This window comes from Pantherophis guttatus, chromosome 2 (genome assembly GCF_059756535.1).
Source record: "Pantherophis guttatus breed Tessera chromosome 2, ASM5975653v1, whole genome shotgun sequence".
NCBI classification, from domain to species: Eukaryota; Metazoa; Chordata; class Lepidosauria; order Squamata; family Colubridae; genus Pantherophis; species Pantherophis guttatus.
Window position 1 is genome coordinate 26618618 of NC_142064.1, and position 8654 is coordinate 26627271.

The following is an 8654-nucleotide window of genomic DNA, read 5'->3' on the forward strand; positions in this document are numbered from 1 at the left end:
GCAAGCGCACCTGCCAATCTGTTTGCTCTTTCTGCTTCACAACGGGATTTGCTGCCAAAGAAAGAAGCAGCTGCTCACTTTAAGGAATAACATGTTTCTTTGCTCCTGGAAACTGTTGCAGGAAAAATGGCATGCAAATATCCAGCTGCCCTCAAACCTCTCTCCCATTTGTGCGTATCTTTTATTTGAAGCTCTGCCTTCAGTTTTCCTTGCTTCTGAACAAGTGTTCAAAGACACCTTTGTGAAGGATGAGAGGGGGCTTTTAATTAGGACCAGGTTCCTCAGTGCTGCCAAGATGGCTTAGTAAAATGCCACCAAAGCTAATCTGGTTTTATAGTCCATATGCAATAATCCAGGCCGATTGAAAAGTTTGGCCAGTTTGCCATGATGGTTTTGCTAAAACATTTAAAAAGACTTAAGCATGAACTTTAAAAATAAAGGTTGTCCCTGTGAAAACCGAACATACAAATTTAAAAGTAAGCAGGCAACTTCTGATGCATCAGAAAAAAATAAAAATAAAAATCTATTAATGAAGGTCTAGATTTTTAGTTCTTTCAATAGTTACTTAAACTTTCAATGAAGAGCAAAAGCAGGAGAAACAAGCAGGAGAAACACATTCAAAGCATGGATTCATAAATATCAAAATGCTTTTGACCAGTGGTGAAATCCAAATTTTTTTACTACTGGTTCTGTGGGCGTGGCTTGGTGGGCATTGTGTGGCTTGGTGGGCCTGGTGGGTGTGGCAGGGGAAGGATACTGCAAAATCTCCATTCCCACCCCACTCTGGAGCCAGCCAGAGGTGGTATTTGCCAGTTCTCCGAACTACTCAAAATTTCCGTTACTGGTTCTCCAAACTACTCAAAATTTCCACTACCGGTTCTCTAGAACCTGTCAGAACTTGCTGGATTTCACCCCTGCTTTTAACATATATCATAATAGAAGCAAGTGACCAATGGTAGTTACATATATTTATTGCATATTTGACCCTTGCTCACCATGGCTATATTTTAAGCATAGATATTTAGAAAGTTCCTGCTTGTGTGATGCATGCATAGCTGACTGAAAGCATCTTTTGCAGATGTCTGTGATAAACATACAGTTGCTCTGGAGGCAGCAGTGAAGTGACAGCAATCCAGAGGTCCAGTTTTATTCCCTGATATCCATGGGTACTTGGGATATGTGAGTAATTTCTGCAAAGCATCATGGATCAAAATACACCCTGTCAAAAATGAATACTATTGGTGAAATAGGTAAAGTAGTAGAATATTGAAGTCTGTACATTATCACATGATTCTTTGCAACACACTGACATAGCTAATGGAGTCCTTGGTATTCTCTGAGCTTGGTTGTTTTCTTGCAGATATTCCATTACCCAGCTAGGTAGCATCATGAGTGCTAATGCTAGTGAGTATATGCTCCCTGTTGATGTAGAATATTATGCCCTGCCAATGTTGGTGAGGATGTTGGTATTACCTTGGCATTGTTTCCTGTATGCAGTTTTGGTACTGTTTTCCTCCTTATTTTCTTCTTGGTTTTCTCCTTTTCTCCAAGGAGAAAACAACAATTCCCCCCACTCCCTGCAACACTGAGAGGACAAAGCCACTGTATATAAATAGAGAACAAAGCCCATTCCCCTCTAACACTAAAGATGATACCTAGATGGGTAATGAAAAAACCTGCAAAGAATAACCAAGGTCAGAGACATACACACACACTTTTTCATGACATCTTTTTTGTGTTCTTAAAAGCACAAAAAAGATGTCATGAAAAAGTGTATATATAAAAAGTGTGTGTGTATGCAAATTTTGGTGTATTTGGGTCTTTTCCCGTGTAAGATTGAGAGTATCTTGGCGACGTTTTGACGAGGTCCCACTCATCATCTTCAGGCTGGTGTCTTCGGCTTTCGTGCTTGTGCGAGGAAAGCGTGATCGGATCTGCTGTCCCTCTATAAATACTGGTGGGGAGGTATGGGGTGCTGGCTTTGTTGCTGTGAGTGGATTGGTTGCCTGTGTTGTTACATCTTGATTGGTTGATGGAGTAGATATTTGCAGATTACACCTCCCCACCAGTATTTATAGAGAGACGGCAGCTCCGATCATGCTTTCCTTGCACAAGCACGAAGACACCAGCCTGAAGATGACAAGTGGGACCTCGTCGAAACATTGCCAAGATACTCTTTTTTTTAAAATTTGATTTATATGCCGCCCTTCTCCGGAGACTCAGGGCGGCTTACAATGCGTTAAGCAATAGCCTTCATACTTTTGTATATTTATACAAAGTCAGCTTATTGCCCCCACAAACTGGGTTCTCATTTCACCTACCTTAGAAAGGATGGAAGGCTGAGTCAACCTTGAGCCTTGGAGAGATTCGAACCAGCAGTAAATTGCAGGCAGCTGTGTTAATAACAGGTTGCTTAGACCACTGTACATCAAGGCTCTACTCTCAATCTTACATGGGAAAAGATCCAAATACACCAAAACTTGCATACCTCTACCCGTGAAAATCTATGAAAACAAATACACACACACACACACACACACACACACACACAATATATTCTATATGTATATGCACACACACATATATATTCTATACGTATACACATACTATGTGTGTGTGTGTATTCTGAACTAGAAAAAAACAGGCTCACAGATATGTATGGAGGTTTAGGAAGTCAGTACTGCAGTACAAATGAAAGAAAATTCTTACTTATCTTCAGTGCATCTGATTGATTAGTTTATTTGCAATAGGCATGGAAGCCACAGTTGGCATTTCAGATATGCAGACATACATTTAATTATGCATATCACATAATTTATCTTTACTTTTTAAAGAATTTCAGTTTCTCTGTCATAATTTTAGAGAAACATGCGTTCTCATGATCATGGCCAATATAGAGCATGACAGCCTGAGAATCTATATTTATTTGCATGTTCAACACTATTATCATTTTTTTATGAATGTCATTTTAGCAAAAATAATAAATTTGAAGTTAGAATCTGTTTCTTATGGATTTAATGCTATCCTTTCCATTCCCTTGTTATTAGAACAAGAATATATTCATAATTTAGAACAAATATAAAAGAATATACGATGCGCTAAGTGAAAGAGAGATGATACAATAAAATAGGAATATTTTACTAAATGATTGCTGGAAGGAATAAAAGAAAGAGAGAGTTGAAAACTGTTATTTTTTGCATATTTAATAATACATAATGATGTTGTATAATTTGCCCACCGGTGCCTTGTAGTAATTAACATATTAAAGTTTGATAATAACATATTTTCTTCTCTTACATTGCACTGACAGATGTTCTAATGATTCTTCTTTCAGTAAAGTGATAGCCATTTTGTTCCCCCCTATTGACTTCCTCATTACCTCTCCTGTTTAAAAAGCAAAACAAAGCCACACTGAATAGGGCCACTTTTGTAAGTACCCATTCAGTCTCAATCCTGAAGGATAGTACCAGCTTCAAAAAATAATAATAATAATTTTTTTTTTTTTTTGCAGGATAGGAGTCCAAATGGATGTTCAACTAGGCCTTAACCTTTGAAAACCTGCTGATATTGAATAGTCTTGTGCTGGTTGCCATGCCAACTGATACCAGAGGAACATTCTGTCGGGTGTTCATCTTCTAGAAAGCTTCACCAGATGTCTTCAACAAATTGCATGAAAAGCCTTCAATGTGTCAGCCTTGTTAGGAGGGTTGCTTTTAAAAAAAAAAGACTAAAGAGGTGTCCCTGCCTCCATGATAGATAACGCTGAGCCATAAAATATGTAAACCTGCACTAGACTCGGAATACAGCAGTAAAATCTCTCCCTGCTTTCCGTTTCCCTTCCCAACTCCATTCTCCTTACTTCCTGTAGCAAGATTTTTAAAATATTTATGTTCTTATTTCTGCGTGCAGCACAAGGCTATTAGGCTTCACAGCTGACATCGCCTGGCAGTGGAAACCCAGAAGCATCTGGCTGACAGGAGAAAACAAGAACAAGTTCATAAATTATTGATTTACATAAATCAACACCCTTTAAATATTGGTCTTTTGAAACTTCTTTTCCCCCTACCCCTCCTGAGGACTTTTAATCCAAATTGGATGCCTTTAGCTATATACCTACCCCTGCACCCCAATAGGTAATCATAAAATTCCAGATACATTATAACATAAGTTGGAGACTGTGTAAATGTATATGATGATGATGTATGTGACGATGTAAAAAAGATGTGGAGACTCTAGAAAGAGTGCAGAGAAGAGCAAAAAATGATTAGGGGACTGGAGGCGAAAACATAGGAAGAATGGTTGCAGGAACTGGGTATGTCTAGTTTGATGAAAAGAAGGACTAGGGGTGACATGATAGCAGTGTTCCAATATCTCAGGGGCTGCCACAAAGAAGAGAGAGTCAAGCTATTCTCCAAAGCACCTGAGGGCAGGACAAGAAGCAATGGGTGGAAACTAATTAAGGAGAGAAGCAACTTAGAACTAAGGAGAAATTTCCTGACAGAACAATAAATCAGTGGAACAATTTGCTTCCAGAAGTTGTGAGTGGACCAACACTGGAAGTTTTTAAGATGATGTTGGATAACTATTTGTCTGAAATGGTGTAGGGTTTTCTGCCTAAGCAGGGGGTTGGATTAGAAGACCTCCCAAGGTCCCTTCCAACTCTGTTATTCCATATTCTAAATAAATGTTGAGATTCCCACAAAACCCTTGCATGGAACTGCAATATCTGGATTGCAAAAATCCAGGCCACCATCAGAGAGCAACGAAAAGATGATAGTCATTGTTTTTCTTACTCTCGGAAGGATTGGCCAAAGTTTTGGAGCCCGGATCTGATCATCCTAATGCTAGTGGAACTTTGTATTGCAAGTCAATCAATTAAAAGTGGCTAGTATTATTTATAGATTGATGTAAAACTGAGAAACTACTTATTTGGGGACCTTGGTAACATTCAACAAGGCTGATCAGTACTCATCCACATTGAGCGAACTCTGGAATATTTCAGAGATGAGTCTAGATCAATTGTATTCCATATACAAAATATACAAAACAGGCCTTCACAGAGTGTTATTAAAGCACAACAGAAGCTATCTCTCCTCCCTCCCATTGGGAGCAAAAGAAAGTCTCACTTTGGCAGGAAAGCAGCTGAAAAAGGATTGGTTTGATTAAATCAATGTTTCATATATTATTTTAATTGATATATGAGGACATGAGATTCATTAAAACCACTTTTGTGGCTCTTGCAGAAATTCTACCTCTGCCTTTCTTGCAGCTAAGGATGCTTTTTTGTAGACAATTTATTATCTAATGCAAATAGCTTCTTTCAATATGTAGTAATTCTATGGTCATTTTTGTAATTCATGCATCATTGCAAAGAGTCTGGGTTTCTTGTCCATTTGAAATTAGAATAATGTCAACAACAAGCAAATGGTTGTTTGTGCTTTCTCCATATTGATGCATAAAGTTAATAACGTTCTTTTTTTTTTAGCACAACTGAGAATTAATGGTGCCATTAAAAGCTGATGATGGCAAATTATTTAACTCTCATTAAAATGCTTTTTTTAAAGCAGCATTAAGCTGTAGCTTGTATAAGAAATTGTGTTTCTATATGCATTTGGGGATAATCCATCTAAGGAATCTTTTATAACTACTCTTGCATAAGCAGCTTCCTTCTACTGGAATTCACGTTTTCTAAGGATTTCATCTATGTTTTGCAAGTAATATTTCATGAATTGAAAAAAAAATGAGAAGGTGTTTCACGCAAATCATTAAGTTATATACAACTATCATCCCTAATTTTGCATCCTTTCAATGTATCAGATTATATTTTCCATAATGTGCAGCCAGTATAAAGTAGAACATTTGAAACACATTGTTAAAGATGGCTGCTATTCACACTTAGGAAGTAAGAATGAATCTCAAAAAAGCTCAAAAAGCTATTCAAGGTCATACCCAGATAGAACTTGAATGAGAACCTATCAGGGAATGCCAGGTCTATAAGCTACCCTTGGTAGTAGAAAAACATCTTAGAGGGAGGTAGATGTAATACATTTCCACATTGCTTCCAAGAAAAATTACATGAACTTTTCTTTGAAGTCATTAGGAATCAGAATGAATAGGTTAGAGGTTAGTAAAAGGTTTGCCTGGTCTGTTTGCCTTTCAAAATCTTCTGGTTATTTTTATAAAGCAAAATTGTAACCGTACAGAAAAAAAAAATCATAACTGTTTACAATTCAGAGTATCCTTTTATATACAGCATGCATTCTTTGTCCATAACTTTGTCTAGCATATGCAGCTGTTAATTTAACTTGGCTGCCATTTTTGTAATGTCAATCAAATCTTTATTTGGTTATAGATCAGCAAATAGAATATAGAAATCACAGCTAATTAAAATGGTAAAAATGTGTGTGTATGTGTATTCTAAAATTTCTAAAATATCTAAAGAAGTTTAGAGTTAATACTATGGAGTACTTTGCAGATTATTGTGCAGTACTTGGCTATGAAATCAGATTGATCCGGTAACAACATTTAAGATAAGACAAAATAGAACGACCAGAGTATTTAGTAAACTGTGGAAATAATAATTCCTAGCATGCTCCTGCATAGAAAGGACAGTAGAGCATAACATGTTCTGTCAATTCAATTATTCCACCACCACATGGACACGATCTCTGTTCAAGAGGGATTATTTTGTATCTTCCTTCAGTCATGGCACATTGAATTTGGCTAAATAAAAGACACTACACTATGTGACTGAGATATCTGGCTGGTTGGAGAAGATGTGTGGAATGGTTCAAGAATGTGTTTTTGGATAGGGCTGAGAAGCTGGCTTGCAGCTCTATAATGGCTCGCTATCTGAGATCAGTTAGAAGATGTTCACAGCCCATCAAAGTGATATTTCACCATGAATAGCCATAGAGTTACTTTTTGGCTTGTATTGCCTGACTCCAAGAACATTGGAAGCTAACATTAGAGGAGCCAAAATGACTGGAAAGAAAAGGATCTTAAGCCAATGGGAGAAGATGTGAATCCAGGCTGATGTTTCAGTTTTGACAAGGCCAGCTTCACGGCGAAGGACTGTATTCAAAATACAGTGAGATACTTGAAAGATGGTTCTCAGAGATGTTGTAATGTAATTTGGTTTTCATTCTTTAATACTAATGCAGGTTCTTTCCATGTAATTTTTTCCCCTGGTAGTCTTTTGCAACTTTTAACAGAAAAACATATTTATTTATTTAGCCTGTTTTATTTGATTTGGGAAATTAATGTTAGTAGACTTTGTTTGACAGCAGGAATAATGCTTTTGCAAAATGCAATGGTTACATAACATCCAGATTAGTTAGCAGTGCAAGCAAAATTCTTTAACATCCTTGAACAGCATACAGGGTATTGTCCCACAGCTCTTCCTTAGGAATTTCGCAATTTTATTTGCCATAACTTCAGTGTTTAATGATAGGACTGAACTATAAACTTGGGTAGTGAAAACTAAGTCAAGAGCTGGAGGGTGTATTAGCTCAAATTCTATGACAGAAGCTTTAAGACAATATTTGAGCAAGCCCAATACTGCATTCTAACCACTGTGCCACGACAGCTCTTGTAATTCTATACCTGCTCTGTTGAACTTAAAAAGCATAAAACTCACGTTTGTACACTTTCTGTCTGTCTTACAGATGCTTCTATGCTGCTTCAATCAGTTGTATTTAAGTGGAATTTAGAAAATCATCAACATACACATCATCACCTTTATTACAACACTACATACTTATGAAAATGTAAAATACTATATATATATATATATATATATATATATATATATATATATATATGTATGTATGTATGTATGTATGTATGTATGTATGTATGTATATAATCAAAACACAATGCAACATAGCAATTGTTACCAGTGCTTATCTTTCTTCTAAAGTGCCTTTGTCCATTCAAGTCCTCAGTCCACAGATGTTCTCTGAAAAAAAACAGGTCTTAAGTAGCTCCATGAATATCAAATGAGGAACTGCAGTTTTATTTCAGGAAGTGGACCATACTAGTAATGGCACACGAGGACCTTCAATCTTGCAAGATTCTGTTAATGTAGCCTTACAATAAAGTAGTATTCATCTAGAAATAGAAATAGAATAACAGAGTTGGAAGGGACCTTGGAGGTCTTCTAGTCCAATCCTACACCACTTCAGACAAATGGTTATCCAACATCTTCTTAAACATTTCCAGTGTTGGAGCACTCACAACTTCTGGAGGCAAGTTGTTCCATTGATTAATTGTTCTGTCAGGAAATTTCTCCTTAGTTCTAAGTTGCTTCTCTCCTTGATTAGTTTCCACCCAATGCTTCTTGTTCTACCCTCGGGTGCTTTGAAGAATAGTTTGACTCCCTCTTCTTTGTGGCAACCCCTGAGATATCGGAACACTGCTATCATGTCTCCCCTAGTCCTGCTTTTCATTAAACTAGATATATCCAGTTCCTGCAACCGCTCTTCATATGTTTTAGCCTCCAGTCCCCTAATCAACTTTGTTGCTCTTCTCTGCGCTCTTTCTAGAGTCTCAACATCTAGTTGTGTCTCCTGTCTGGTTTACCTGGCTTACTTAAAGAAACTGTCTGGAATAGGCTTCATGGCTAAACATCTACAACTATTGACACTTATCAA

General features: G+C 37.1%; 1 long non-coding RNA gene across 1 annotated transcript; it reads left to right on the forward strand.

Annotated features, from left to right (window-relative positions):
• The first annotated feature begins 1108 nt into the window (after positions 1–1108).
• LOC148115054 (uncharacterized) lies at positions 1109–3818 on the forward strand. The gene is made up of 2 exons (XR_015731877.1): positions 1109–1179; positions 3512–3818. It is a non-coding gene; the product is annotated as an uncharacterized LOC148115054 (long non-coding RNA).
• Positions 3819–8654: the final 4836 nt, after the last annotated feature.